This window comes from Pelodiscus sinensis, chromosome 12 (assembly GCF_049634645.1).
Source record: "Pelodiscus sinensis isolate JC-2024 chromosome 12, ASM4963464v1, whole genome shotgun sequence".
NCBI lineage: Eukaryota > Metazoa > Chordata > Testudines > Trionychidae > Pelodiscus > Pelodiscus sinensis.
In genome coordinates this window covers 17,069,972-17,086,388 of record NC_134722.1, presented here as the reverse complement: position 1 = coordinate 17,086,388, position 16,417 = coordinate 17,069,972, and positions in this window count along the sequence as shown.

Below are 16,417 nucleotides of genomic sequence, written 5' to 3'. Positions count from 1 at the left end.
TGAGAAGCACTTGGGATTCAGAAGCTGAGTCCACTTTCTTCTGACTGGTGATCATCCAGAACGGGGAGCAACTCAGGTGGTAACAGCAGCAATAAGCACTAAGCTAACTTATTCTTTTTTATAAGTCAAAGGATGGAGTGCTTAAGGGGAACAGTTCTGTCTGGACTCCCCAGAGTGGTCTGCAGCCTCATGCCAAACACACCTCTTAGGCTCTGTCATTTGTTATGGTTTAAGATGCTTTGCCCATAACCTACACTGAAGGAATACTGCCCATCCAGAGCTGGATTCTGACTGATCTTTTATGCAATCAGATGAACAGAGAATTTCTTCCAACATTTCTAGGAAGATATGTGGCTTTTACGTTGACTGTGTCTCTTTAAGGCTCTGTTTGCAAAGAATAGGAAAACTGTTCTGAACAACAGCAAAAAATAGCCTCATGCATGCCAGTGCCCAGAAGTGTCCAAGATTTTACTGCAAGCATAACCCAGTTGTCTAGGATTTGGAAAACGCTAGGATGTGGACATCTTAGGTCCAAGTCTCTGCTCCAAATGAGTGACATAACCACTCATTGTCTAGTCCTGAGGTGGGAGAGTTTCTATTAAAGAATAATTTCAAAATTCTAGTTGTCAATCTTGTGCAGAAAGAAAAATATCAGGATCTCACTTTTTTGTGAGATGGAAATGTGGTTTCTAGCTAGCTCTGGTCCTCACTCAAAATGCCCATTTACATGCAACAGATTTGTAAAATGCTACTTGCCCACTCATTTGAGAAGGGTAATTTTTAAGAGTAAGTAAAATGCCTAGTTACCCCTTTCCCCATTCCGGAATCATCAGCTTTCATAGTATAGAGTAAATGGGCAGATTTTGTGCCTCAGCTGGTATCTTTTTATGACAGTTCTGCAAGGCTGACTTACAGGATATCTTGATTACAGTAAAGTCAGTAAATCTCTAAGGATTCATATCTCAGTGACAGTAAAGCAACTAAGGCCTTGGGATTTCTGGTAAATATACAATCATATATTCTAACCCCCTTTCTCTGGCATTTACAGTGGATGCTACATCCCTCACCCTAAATATTCCTTGGTGAAAAGGGAAGTCAAAGCATATGTCAGAAGGTGATGTCAGCCTTGTCAGTCACTCAGAGGCTTTTAGCAAGACTGCCGTGTTTGCTGCTATGTTATTTCCCTATGGCCAGCCTCTATCTGAGTTCTACAGAGGTGATTGCTAGAGTCAGTTGGAAGGTTGCTTGATTCTCAAATGGGCCTGTGCCAAATGGTAGAATGTGCTGTTTTGGAGGGTAAAGCCATTCATTTCCAGAATTTCCCATTACAAAAATTCTATCAGCAGATGCTTTAAAGTGCCTTTCCTTTGGTCAGCAGAAGGTAATGAATTGTCTTATGGTGTTTTTGCTATTCAGAATTTCACAAAGTAGGTGCCTCACAGTCTAGAAAAGTTTGCCTATACCCAGGAGTCATCATATTCAAATGCCTTCTCTAACCAAGCTGATCAGAACTAGGCAGAATGTGAAAGTTGATGTCTTGTTCAGGAGCAAAGATTCGAGGAGAGAGTGTATTCATAGCTGGACCAATTAGCCAGCAATCTGAACCACATTTCCATATCTTTCTTCAGAGTCTCTCATTCTGTCCAGGGAGACGAAATGCTTTCCCAATTCTATACACAAGATCCAGTCCAAAAAAATTGGTGAATCCAAAGAAGAACAAAGCAAAGAAATTGCTCCTTATTTATCCCCATTTCATCCAGACAAATTTCACTTAATACTTCAGTTGCTAGTGGAATCTGTACCAATTGGATACATTCATGACACGTTGTATGCCCTTCAAATAACCTGACTTACTTCCTCCTAGAAATCCACACTATGAAAGATTTTTTAAAAACTGGGCATGTTCAGTCTTGAGTCTATGAGGGATCTGATGAAGATTCTACTATATTAAGGGCTGTTATAAAGAGGTTTGTGATCAATTTCCTGGAGCCTTGTAATTTTGTAGGTAACAAATTAGTTAATTATAATGAATGTATGTTATAGCATAAAATTTGGATTAAACTTAAATACAAAATGCAGGCCTCAGACAGGCTAGGCAGCTTTGTTAACCTAGCTCCAGCTCTATTTGATGTTAGCATGTTCTGATGTTAAAATGATGTTGTAACAGATAGAAAGAAGTTTAATGTTGAAAGACTTGTAACTTTGTTAAAGTGACTAGAAGTACCCTTTATTTTGTGCTGTAATTGTGTAAATGCATTGTTTGTGTGAATGAGAGAGAGAATGTTTTAGGAGAGGTAAGTGTGAAGGCCACTGCATGTCCAAATGGTTAGAGGAGGGGCTGGAAACTCAGAAGCACAAAATAATTATCAACTAAGCTAAAGCACACTGAAGATGCAAATTAGACTGAGGCAGATTGACGAGCCCTGAAGTTACAGGCAAGCACCCCTTACTAGGGATCCAATAACAAGTTTTACTGGAAGACAAAAACCTCTGAGGGGTCATCAGTATACTGACATCAGATGACTGTGAGAACAACCTCCAGATAAACATATGTCCCAGAAAAACTGATTGTGATGCTGAATGACCGATTAAGGCCTGACAAGGCAATATGCATAGGCTTGCATGGAAGGAAAATCCTATAAACGATGGGTTATCTTGAATGGTTCTTCGGGATCTGTCCTGCCATGATCATGGAACATCACTCCAGACTGACAAGAACCCGGCTCCTCCCTCATACTCAACTTATCTGGCCAATAAGTTGCGTCGAGCAACAGACTGGTAACTATTCCATAAGCAGGACGTGTGTGTGTATGGTTGCATATGCTACTTTGTTATATTATCAATAAATGCGGCATGTTGTGTTATCCCCCTGAAAAGGATCCGGTGTTCTTCTTTTTAGCATAACATGCCCTCCATGTCCTCTGTAGGTACAACAAGAAGTAACAGGCTCAATTTTCTGCAAGGAAGATTTAGATTGGATATTGGGAACAACTTACTATCTATAAGGATAGTTAAGTACTAGCATAGCTTCCAAACAAGGTTGAGAAGGTTGAGAAATCTGACACTACGGGGGAGCAGGAGTTAGAATAGTCGGACAAGCACCTGTCAGGGATGGTCTAGGTACACTTGGTCCTGCCTCAGCACAGCGCTAGACTAAATGACCTCTTAATGTCCCTTCCAACCCTACATTTCTGAGATTTTATAATTTTCAAATGAGCCAGTGGGTTTAGGTGCCTAGCTGGCTTTGAATATGAATGAAGTAACTGATTTAATATATTCTGACTGTCCGAGAGGAGACTAGCCAATATAAAACATATATTTCTGAGGGGAAATCCAGTATGGGAGTGCACTGGGATTGCCCTGCAGTATAACTAGGGATTGTGAAAGTTATAGCGTGACTGGCAGGCTACAATTATATGAACACATCTGGTAATGACCTGCACGCTGGTGCTGGTTATGAACAGTGCAGGTGGAGGCTGTGACAGTAAGACATTATAAGGCACTCCAGAGTACAGGGAAGGGGTAACCCAGCCCCATACTGGTTTGAGTTTAACCAAGTACCTTACAAAATACCAACTGGAGAAATATGGTATTGCAAATCTCTCAGAACATGAGCCTGATCATGCCCCTGATACAGGGGTGGGTACTAAGTTGCCCACAGACCAGATGTGGTTGGCCTGATCCTGTCCCCACTGACTTTGATGAGAATCTTCCTACTGTCTTCAGTTGGATCAAACCTTCAGAGTGATTGTTTTTTAAATAAAATATTTGGATATTTGGAGACAAGCTTTTCAAGTGATTATTTCAAGTACTTTGCATGACTTGCTAGGCAGAATTTTTTTTTTCATTAAAAATTAGGAGTCTTGGAACTAAATTTCTCATTTCTGACCCCCGCTCTTCCTTGAAACACAATAACAAAAATTGAAAAACAATACAGACCTCTGAGGTATGTTAGAAAATCACTAAGACCTGTTTTGTAAATGCTGCTTATATAATAATAAATATTTGTTATTTAATAGCAATTCTTCCAGATGCTGAAATGACAATAAAGTAGTTTGGCAGTAAATCAACAGTACTGGAACACTGCATAGCCTGAATGTAACAGAAAGTTAAGTACAGTAATCTTGGGAATAATTTCATTTCTTTTAACTACAATTCCTCAGTGTATGTTTCTTTTATAGCTTCCAGGTCACCACATTTTCTCTGATTCACTGTGCTGCTCAATGATGCTTCATGTGATGATTGTTTCCAAGTCATGTTGCAAGGAGAAATTGGTAAAGTCTAACAAAAAAAGGAAATATGTACCAAATGGTTTGGAAGTAATCTGAATACTTCCAAATATGGGCAGCCTAACAACCACTCCATTAAAGATTCTCACAGAGAATTCTTCATACCCATCAGGAAAAGGTATGTGTTTAAAAATCCCTTATTACAAACACAGACAATAGTAAAAATAATGAAAATGAGTCGGAAGATGCTTTGTCGGCTTACAGCTAGTTGAGAAATTGTTACTTTGCACCACTTCAAAAGATTTAGTTAATGTCAGCAGTAAAATTTTCATGCACTGTGGGATTAAATGAATAGAAGACTCAAAAAACAAAAACAAAAATCAAAGAAAGGAAAAAGCAAAAATGCAAAGACAATAAATCTGAAAAAGTAAAATAATAAAATTACAGAAAGATTATGAAGTTGTTGCATGCATTTTAAGAAATGTTATACATTAGAACTTAGCAAGCTCTATGTCTTTAAAGTCTCAGTTTTTCAGGGTCCAGAAATCTTTTTCCATTACTGACTTTATTTACGATTTATCTACATCTACTGCTCTGCCAAAAATTGTCTCTAAACACCTAGCTGCTTTTAGTGCCAATGCTGTGTGTAGTACTGTGGATTTGTACAGAATAACATGGTCTCTACCATATGGAGCTTCGAGCTTAAGTCAGATACAAACAATGAAATGAAATGTAATAAAGTAAGTGACAGTGCAAATTTTAACAGGGGTGTATCGTCTGAGTGAGATAGTAACTAAAAGGCTTTATAAAGGTAGTTTTTAAAAAGTGACGTTTAAAGGAAACATGGTCAGTTATTTTAGGCTGGATCTTGTTTTTGTTATGCTTCTAAGAAGTGCACAGGTTCTTTTTAGAAGAAAAGGCAATGTGCCACAATTGTTGACAACATAAAACAGAAATTAGCTTATGCATAAACACACACACACACACACACACACACACTGTCCCACCAACTGTGTTATAGTAATTATAGCTATATTTATAGCTGCCAATCAGAGGATCAGACCAACCTGAGTTAATTTGGACACAAGAAGGGAGACAGGTTCTGCTGGTTGTGATTCTGATGCTTCAAGGCTATAGCTTGGCAGGGCAAACCCAGAGAACCATCACAAATCTGTCCACTCCTATAGTCTCTAGCTCCCATTTGAGTCCATGGGTTTTGCAGAGTCATATTGCAATCAATCACATATACACAAAGGCTATGTCTAGACTGGCATGATTTTCCGCAAATGCTTTTAACGGAAAAGTTTTCCGTTAAAAGCATTTGCAGAAAAGAGTGTCTAGATTGACACGGACACTTTTCCGCAAAAGCACTTTTTGCGGAAAAGCGTCCGTGCCAATCTAGACACGCTTTTGCACAAAAAAGCCCCGATGGCCATTTTAGCCATCGGGGCCTTTTTGCGCAAAACAGTACTGTGCTGTCTACACTGGCCCTCTTGCACAAATGATTTGCACAAGAGGGCTTTTGCCCGAACGGGAACAGCATAGTATTTCCGCAAGAAGCACTGATTTCTTACAGTAGGAAGTCAGTGCTTTTGCGGAAATTCAAGTGGCCAGTGTAGACAGCTGGCAATTTTTTCCACAAAAGCAGCTGATTTTGCGGAAAAGCTTGCCAGTCTAGACACAGCCAAGAGGTTTTTTTCAAATTGTTTCTTCTTTCTTTGCTTTTTTTTTAAACATGTGTGCTTTCAGGGAGTTGCCCCATATAGGTTTTAGCTTATTTGTCCATTCCCAAGATTAGGGATACTTGCTTTACCTCTACGGTCATCAATCTGCTCTCATCACAACTGGAGAATCTACGTGATATTACAGTCCCTCCCCTCCCCTTGACCCATTTTGGTACATCTGAGCCTAGAAATGACTTTTAAACTTACCTAACACACATGTCTTTTTTCAAATGATACCAAAACACTATTACTACAAAGTACAGAACTATTTGTAACTACACCTCCCAAGATTCTGTAACATCTATCACTTGCATCAACAAACCCTATAACATATGATGACCATAATCAATCACTAGGACTGTTCTGGTCTGTTTCTGCCTTGACATCAGTGACAATCACAAGCAGCCTGTCTGCTGCATCTTTACCAATGACACTAAGGCCATTCCTTTTGCTACTCAGGAAGGGTGGCTAGAACAATAAAGCAAACACAACATATTACTCGAACATTACGTTTAATAATAAATGGCCTGGTAGCACTTTATAGACTAACAAAACATATAGATGGTATCATGAGCATTCGTGGGCATGGCCCACTTCTTCAGATGACTGGAGTTATAGTACTAATTTACTGTTGCTCCCATTTAATATTTATACTTTCAAATAAGTCTGTGACAAGATTCCCATTGACTTTCATTGATCTGCACCAGGCCTGTTATATGTAAGGTACATAACCTACAAAGGATCCAACACCTATTGAAAAGATGCCACGTTAGCTCACTTTCTAGTCAAGTCAGTGGGAAATGAAGGAGCTCAGGAGCATCTGTTTGGCCTCAAGAACAGGAAGGGAGTTCCAGTAAAAGGGACAACATAGATCAAAGTGTGAAGGGTGCAAAGGGAATGAACATCTAGGAGGCCAGGAAACACTGAGGTGAGTATGGACAAGTCTACAATAGGGAGTTGTTTCTAAATACCTCCCCATATTTTGAAATAACAAGGCAAGCATCCACGCTACCTAGCCTGGTACTTCGAAGTAATGGGCTTGTTATTTCAAAATAATAACTCCTGCTTGTGAAGAGGAATAAGCTTATTTCAAAATAGCTATTTTGGGAGTTATTTCGACATAACTTGGTAGTATAGACACAGCTTATGAGATAGAATTGAGATAGAACAGAGCTGTGGGCTGAAGTGGAGTTGTGCATGTCTTCAGACAATATTTATGCAATAAATGAAACGTTTCAAATCTTAATTTACCAACACCAGGAACTTGAAAATCAAAAAATCATAAAGAGACATTATGGAGCTGTTACATGGATTGTCAGCTCTTTTGTGTGTTGGAACAAGCTTTGTATCTTGTTTGCAATCTTGCAGACTGCTGGAAAATAGTTTCAAAAGGAGAGGGTCACAAAAAACAAATTACAATGATCTGCATACTTCCTAGGGAATGGGTTTGATGAGATATGTGTGTGAAAAGTATTCAAAATGAGATTTGTACCACTAATTTCTTCTTAGCAATATTCCTTCAGGGTTCATGCTATTCCCAGTTGTGCAAATGACATCATTAGACTGCCAGGTAAATTGAAGCAATTATCCAATCACTCTTAACTAACACACACATTGACACACTTGCTTTTTGATAAGATGGAATGATCTTTCAACTGGAAAAAAATGATCATTGAGGAAGTCTGTAGCTGCAGTTTATTTAATTGCTGAGGAAATTACAATACCCAAAATAAATGAAACCAATATTTGTATATATATATTTACACTAGAAAGCAGTATCTGTGGTGTCTGTGAAGAAAACATTAGGATACAAAAACACCTTTAGCCTAGTGTCTTTCCACAGAGAAAATAACTGATCATTGACAAACAAATATTATTCATTACGCAACAAAGTGAGCTTTATATTTTAGTGTATCATACAGTGAAATGCCAGGTGAGGAACCCCACAATGCCCAGCATGAATCATGGTAGCAGTGATTAAATATATAGGGCCATAGGCTAGGCATTCATAGTATAGACATTTCCCATAAACAAGACACACAAAGGCTGTGTCTAGACTTGCAAGTTTTTCCTCAAAAGCAGCTGCTTTTGCGGAAAAAACTTGCCAGCTATCTACACTGGCCACTTGAATTTCCGCAAGAACACTGATGATCTCATGTAAGAAATCAGTACTTCTTGCGGAAATACTATGCTGATCCCGTTCGGGCAAAAGGGCCAGTGTAGACAGCTCAGATTTGTTTTGCGCAAAAGCACGTCTAGATTGGCACAGACGCTTTTCCGCAAAAAGTGCTTTTGCGGAAAAGCATCTGTGCCAATCTAGACGCTCTTTTCCGCAAATGCTTTTAACGGAAAACTTTTCCGTTAAAAGCATTTGCGGAAAATCATGCCAGTCTAGACGTAGAAAGAGTACACATCATAATAACAACAATTAATAATAATGCACCCAACTGGAAATAAAGAAATTTCTGCAACCAGCATGCCTTTCACATGCAAACAGCCCCCCTGAAGTCAAAGTGATTCCTTGTGAGAGTAAGGATTACTGCTGTGAGAGAAGTTTTATGCTAAAAGTGCACATGTCAGTCAGTGAGATTGATTCACAAGGTGCTTTGATTCAGGAAAGGAGTTTTGTTCCATGGCTGTACATTTCCTTTTGAATCTTGTTGCCTCAGGGTCCTGCTACGCCCATGCCTGGAAATGAAGAGTGGCAAGGTCCTCCAAGTGGGCTGCAGAGGATGCAAAGAAAGGGTCCAGCACAATCATATGAAAGGAAGTGCAGGGTCAGTCTGAGTGTAGACTGTTTGAGGGAACCATATTAGGTGTGTGTGTAACCCACACACCTAGGCTATGTCTACACTGCAGGCTTCTTGCACAAGAACTTCATGCGCAAGAGTTCTTGCACAAAAGTTCTTGTGCAAGAATGCACCCACACTGCCATATGCTTTTGCGCAAAAGATGTGATTTTGTGCTAGAGTGTCTATGGCAGTGTGGATACTCTCTTGAGCAAGAAAGCTCTGATGGCCCTTTTACCCATAGGGGTTTCTTGCTCAAGAAACCCCTGTTCCCATCCACAGAAACCTTTTTGTGCAAGATCTCTTATTCCTTGCGGGGAAAGGAATAACTCTTATGCAAAAAGCCCTCTCTTCTGACTAGCTACTGTAAAGTTTGTTGCACAAGAACAGGCTTGTAGTGTGGATTCTCTGCAAATTTTTGTGCAAGAACAGCCATTCTTACTCAAGAAGCCTGCAGTGTAGACATAGCCCTACTGTGTTTCACTTTTTCAGGGACTGGGGGAGCAAGAGGTGCTTTTGGTTGGCTTCAGGAGCTGAAAGGGCCTGAATAAAACATTCTGATAGCAGGGTAGCAAGATGTTGATGGCAGGAACCAGGAACACAAGAAAATTTCTTCTGGCTGGCTGCCAGGATTCACTTAAGACAGGGGAAATTGTCCAGAGAAATACAGTTAATTAAAAGGATGTGGTACATGGTTGCCACTTACAGGGTTCCTGAGCTGGGATCTGGAGCAGTGGGAGGCATTTGTTCTCCATGCCTCACCATGGGATGTAGACAAGCCCAGGGAAGGTACTGTCTATAAAATTATTACCTCTTGGAAGGGGACTGATCTAGACTGACACATAAGGAAAGCCAGGATTGGAGGATTCACGGGCCAGCAAAGAGCACTGAGCAAGGAAGTATTGGATGTACTGCTCCACCCTATTGTGGGAATCCTGCACATGTAAGCTGGCCAAATAGAGTATTGAGGTTGGTTCTCAGTCTGATTAAAAGGGCCTGTGCCTGGGGAGGGTTAAAGAGGCTTTGGAGCCCAAGGAAGGCTGCAGGACATTACTAAGGGCTTTAAGATAGGCCTGGTTGGACAGTGTATCCTAATGGGGGCCATGTAGGTGGCTTGGCTAGAGGACTGAGTTGCTGAAAATCTGCTGAGAAGGCCATTGACCTGAAAGGGATGCTCACAAAAGGAGGATGAAAAGGACTGAGAATTGTAGACACCATCAGCCAGAGACAGAGGGAGGGCAGGAGGGGAGAGGCAGGTGTTGACCCTGTTCAAATGTATTTAGTAACTCTTTGGACAATTTATGCTTTTGTACGCTTAGGCTCATATTCAGGTTCCTACTTGATGGGGGCACAGATTCAGGGGTCTCTCAGAGAAGGAAAATGAGAGTGTGGCAAAGCTGAGTTAGGGGAGAGATACAGGTGATACTACAGGATACACTGCTGTATAGATCTTTCCTCAACATAGGCAAGGCAAACAAGGCTGCTTTACTCCATTGGAGAGGCCACCCTGGAATCAGCCCCCAGTCTGGAGACTTGGGGTGAAGCCTTTCTTCTTATTATCCCATTCAACATCCTAGTATTTGGGACAGCGACTTGGACAAATGTTGGGCATAGGATTTTCTCCTTAGAGCCAAATCCTGTCCCCCTCCAAACAGAGAAGGCTCCAAACCCAGTGCTAGAAGCTTGTTTTCAGGAATACTACAGCAAGATATATACATGGGAATGCTACAGAGTGAGTGGGATCATAAAAAGTCCAGGTCCACTGGACTATGATCTATACTTCCACTGCAGTAATACCTGTGGATTGAATGCACTCAGACAGGCAGTGGTGAGTGCGCAGGATTCCAGTCTTCAATTTCCTATAGCTAAAGATGTGAAAACTTTGTATTTAAAAATGAATAAATAAAAATGTGAACCTGCCTTTTTTTTTAACTGATTGTGATAGAATTTACTTTCCCTTCAATTTTACTCGTATTTATCCCTTTGTTTGCTTGGCTCAAGAGTTTTTTTACCAGTGTATAAAATATGTCTCTCCATATGGGAACCAACACTTAACAGCCCCAGCTGGAGGGCTGTATGTTTAAAATGCTCAATATAAAATGACCGTGGATGTTAAGAAGATCAATAAAACAAGGTGTATAACACACACATTATATTTTGTATGACTTTTTGAAAGCCAAACTAAAGCTAACGGAAAACACTTTCTCTGCTCATTAGCCTGATGTTCCAAGGAATGATGTATTTCCCTGGCCATAAAACCTGAGTATATCAGCAACAGTAAGCAGTACAGGAGAAGTAACTGAAAAAGACAAGATTTCATTTATATTCTTGTCTCTAGTGCCCCTTTGGGGACAGGATGGGCACTACATCTGTCTCAGAGACAGGCACAGATCTCTGACTGTGCTGTTTCAAGTACTGTATTAGCCTCTTGCCCCCTTTCCATGAGGAAGTCAGTGTAGTTCAGATAAAAACTTAGTTGGCTTCAGTAGCCCACAGAAACCAAAGGGACTGGACCTCTCCTTTCTGAGAGGGTCTGTAAAGCCAAGGCATCCAATCCATTTCTCTGGTTTGCAGCCTCTACTTCCCTGTTTTGGTTTTCCACCTTGCACTAAGCAAGGATCCTCCTTTTTAAGGACCTGTCCATCTCCAGTTTTGATACATCTCACATGTGCATCAAATTGAGGCTAACTGTGCCCAGAAGAATTATTTAACCCTTTCCTGGCTGGGGTTGAGATGTGCTCCATCATAGTCCAATAACACCAGCTATGATTATTACACTTATGAAAATAATCTTCTGTATGGTCATGTATGTAATGCCCACTTCCCTGGGACATTTGTTAGCAGCAGAGTTCGAACCTGATACTTTTGCTGCTTAATGCATAACTCTACATTGCCTCATCTTTAAAGAAAAAAAAAAGCTTTTACACCCTTAGCCAAGACAGCGAAAGGCTAACCTATCTCTTGGTGTCCTAATCACCCCTTGTCAGAGGACAGAGTACCATGCCAGATAGGTATGGTTTAAATCTTCATGCTTTCCAGTTCAATGTATATTGCTTAGAGGTGGTTAAAGGAATTTTTCAACCACAGTTTAATTAGAAAATGGCACATGTCAAAAATGAGACATTTTGTAGAAAAAAAATCATTTTGTAATGTTTGTTAGGAAGGTTCCTGGGTGAATCCACTCCCCAAATAACCCAATCATTAGGGTGTTCACCTGAGATTTGAGGTATCAGCAGGCTTTCTGGACTCTCTCTTTCTCACTTTGCTTTCTTAAGTGGGTCTCCCTCATGTTTTTTTTTTCTTCTTCACAGCAAGAAAATAAATTCAGAAGGACTCATTTTGATTCCACTTTGAAACTAAACCAAATTGCATAGGCATTCACGACTGCTGCAAGAAATGATGCTGCTGAGAAAGTGCCTATGCCCTGTCCATTTTTAATCTGTGCATTGCTTTGTTCTCATTTATTAAATCTTCTCTGCTTCCAGCCAAAGCAGGGGCCCAGCTCTTGCTATCAAGCTTCATGCATGGCCCAAAGGGACGGCTGAACAATAGTGCAGCCAATTATTCCTCCCCTCAGTATCTTCTGGCCAAGGGCATTGGACCTGCTTCATTCCTGAGTTCTATTCAGTAACAATGAAATAATGGTTTGTCTAGGGGCTAATCACTGTTTTCTGAGTAAATGAGTATACTGTCTCTGTCTTTTTGGTTCCTTTGATCATTACAATTACTCTGTTATGCATCATCATTACTACTAGCTGAAGCCAGGTGGCAGACTGCCAGGTGCTCCAGGTCATGATGAATTAAGCAAGGGGCCATATTGGGCCAAGTGAGTTTCCATGTGAATGATTTTATAGGAGATTTACATGCATTAGTCCTAATCTTTATCCTCACTGTGGTACTGGGGTGTAAAATGTATACAAGACAGGACATCTCAATTTCCTCAGCCCAAGCATTTAGAGTTTTGCTTATGCTTTTCTTTGTGTGCTATCCATATGATTGCTCTCCCAGTCCCTCACTCATAGTTCTTCTCTCAGTAGACACAATGGACCGATGCATTAAGTTAGCCAGCCATCAAAGACAGAGGAACATAATGTGTGAGTTAGATAGCAATCATTGTCATATTGTATAAAAAGTCATAAGATTATCTGGTAAATCTCCAGGAGTAGTAATGTAAGCTCTGACAACACCCAAGACAGTTGCCTGTGACTCTCCCTGACCAGTGACATTAAACAGAGATTAATTTTTGACAAATTATTTAATCTCTCCGTACTTTAGTTTTTCCATCTAATTTGTCTGATTTAGTTAGGGCGTGTCTAGATTATTGGGTTTTGTCGACAAAAGTGGACTTTTGTCGACAAAACTATACCTGCGTCTGAGCTCTGTCGACAATAAGTCGACAGAATGCGGCAGTTTTGTCAATGGCGATAAGCCTCATTCTACAAGGAATAACGCCTTTGTTGACAGATTTCTGTCGACAAAAGCTAAGTGTGGATGCAGGGAAGAATTTAAGGCCTCCAGGAAGAAGCCCCAGTGGACACTCCTGCCACAGCTTTCAACTCTATTGTTCCTGCCTGCAACCAGCTTTAAAAGGCAAAGGCACCCAGAATTACCATTCTGGCAGCAACCCAGCTATAGTCAGGATCCTGAGACCACGCAGCTCTGTCTGGTCAGGAAACTCAGAGCCATGTCCCAGGGACAAGCCTCCCCGGCCCTGCTAGAAACACATCCCTCTAGGAAGCCAGGGGCACCAAACGCTGGGCACCCTTCTGGTCCAGGCCCAAGATAAAAGCCCTCTTGAAGCTGTGGTCTGAGGAGGAGGCTCTTCAGCTCCCACAGTCCAGGCACAGGAACATGGACATCTACATCAGAATGGTTGATGGCACTGCAAGGAAAGGCCACCACCCCACACCGTATCCCAAGTCAGAGCCAAGGTCAAGGAGCTGCGGCAGGGGTACATCAGGGCCCATAAGCGCAGCTCCTGCTCTGGGGAAACGGCACACTACTGTGCCTACTATGAGGACTTGGACCAGATCCTGGGGGAAGGGGATGGTGCAGTACTGTGACATATGCCGGACACAGCCTGGGGGGGGAGCACACCCATGGCCGCCCTCAGGGAGGGCCATCCAACACCTGTACCCGCATCACTGCGATGCACCACCTGCTCCTGGAGGCAGTGATGCCAGGTGCAGGCATGGATTGGGGACACTGGGATTGCCACACAGCTACATGCCTCTCGGCAATCTGTGGGACCCCTAACTGTGGCCTGACACTTGTCTGTGCTGCTCGGCCATGGGGGGTTTGTGTGTGTGGGGGGGGACAGGATGGTGGCCTGCATACCTTCTGGGCTCCAGGGGGGCCGTGGCTGCTGGCCAGGCCTTACTGAGATGCACATAAGCATCCTCTGACTCTAGGACAGGCACTGCCTGCTGAGAAGAAGGAGGGCATGCCCTCTCAGGGAAAGTGTGAGCATGCATGACTGAGGACTTTTCCCTCTTGTCCTCCACAGCTGGAGTAGCTGACCAAGAGGGAGCACTATGCCTGCCCTACCACCCAGACGGCTGCAGGGAACCCGTCAGCACTGGGGCACATATTTGAACCTGGTGCACCAGCACATCTCGGTCCTGCAAGGGATGCAGGAAGCAAAGAACCAGAGGATGGAGGCAGTGGCAGAGTGGCTCAGTTGCTTGCTGGAGGAATTTGCCCAGAAGCGCACTGAGATTTGCGCCACTATCCAGGAGGCAATGGCCTTCCCTTGTCCTATGCCTGGTCCTGCTCCTCCTGCTCAGCCTGCCCTCCTTTAATCCCTGCCCCCTCCCAGTTCCTGCCTCCCCCTTAGCCTTCTTATCCCCTGCCTCCCAGATTCAGGTACAGCCCCACCTCCTGCCCAGCCCCCTACTGTTCCAACCCGCATGCGCGGCTATGTGCGAGAAGTGCCAGGGGCTCTTCATCAAGGCAGCACCCTCAGCCCTGAGCCTCCCTCCCCCCTTCTAGGATGACATTCCCCCATCCCACCTGTGAGAGTCACTGAGGAAAGCACTTTACTTTATTTATGAACACTTTATTTTTCTGAACAAAAGAGTATTTTAGTTTTTCAAAAAAACAACAGTGAAATAAACTGTAAACATTTTTTACCAATACCTGTCTCTGTTCTCAGCGTGTGATGAATGTGTACAATGTGTGAATGTGGGGCTTGGAGGGGTTTTGGGGAGGAAGGCACCAGGGGCATGGGCAATGCCACATTTGGAAGGCCCTGGGGAAAATCATCAGCCTCCTTGGAAGAATTGCTCCCTTAGGGCTTCTCGAATGCGCAAGCCCAGCTGGTGAGCTTGCCGGATGGCAGCTATCCGGGGCTGCTCAAAGTGCCTCCCCTCCACATCAGCCCGTGTCCCCCATGCAGGGAGAAAGGCCTCCCCTTTCCTCTCCACTAGGTTGTGCAGCATGCAGCAACCACATCGGGGATGTTACATTCCCCCATGTCCAGCTGAGTGAGCAGGCATCTAAATCTGCCCTTCAGACGGCCAAAGGCGCACTCCACCTGGAAGTGAGCCTGATTCAGGCGGGAGTTAAACAGTTCCCTGCTCTCATCCAGGTGTCCTGTGAATGGCTTCATGAGCCAGGGCATAAAGGGGCACGCTGCGTCGGCCACGATGCACGTAGGCATCTGCACATCCCCGACTGCATAGTTCCTCTCTGGGAAAAATGCCCCAGTCTGCAGCCTGCGGTACAGGTAGGAGTTCTGGAATATGTGGGCATCGTGTGCCCAGCCTGACCACCCAACACAAATGTCTGTGAATTGTCCCCAGTGGTCGACCAGGGCCTGCAGCACCATGGAAAAGCCCTTTCTATTAATATACTGTGCTGCTCGATGGGGTGCTGTGTGGAGCAGAGCAACAGCTGTCCAGGAGGATCCCTTTAAGCATGCGTCTCTGCAAAGTGCATGCAGCAGCGCCTGGACTTTAAGGCTGCCCCTGTGACCTTTGAGAAGCACTTCTGGGTGCCTTCTTTTGTCGACAGAGCGTCCACCAGTCTAGATGCTCTTTGTTGACAAAATGGATCGATTTTTCAATCCACGTAATGCAGTCTAGTATCTGTTGACAAAGTCTCTGTCGACAAAAGTCTGTAGTCTAGACGTACCCTTAGAGTTGGTCTTGACTGAGAGGTGAGTTGGACTAAATGACCTAAGGTCTCTTCCAACCTTAATCTTCTATGATTTTATGATATGTAAAATGAAGATTACAATTATCACTAGCACGTAGGAGGGCTCATCTTACTTCACTATTGTTCATAAAGAATTTTGACATTAACAGATGGAAGACAATCTAGAGGTACAATTAGTCATGTAGCTACATTACTATATGTTGATTTAAAGAATGAAATACACATTCTTTTAAGAATAAATCAGAATGGGTAGTTCTGATATTCCCTGTTCAAAACAAATGAATGGGGTTTTGCCATTCAAGCTTCCCCCAGATGATTATTATATCTTATTTATTTATTTAGAAAGAGAAACAGCAAACTGCGATGCAATAAAAATAGCCATATCTGACTGGAATTTCTGCAAAATTATTAGAGGTTAGATTGAATAATACATTGACCTGTTATAGAAAGTTCAAACTCTTAATATTAACATTACATAGGCAGAAAAGCCTGATTTTATTATCACTCTTATCAAGTT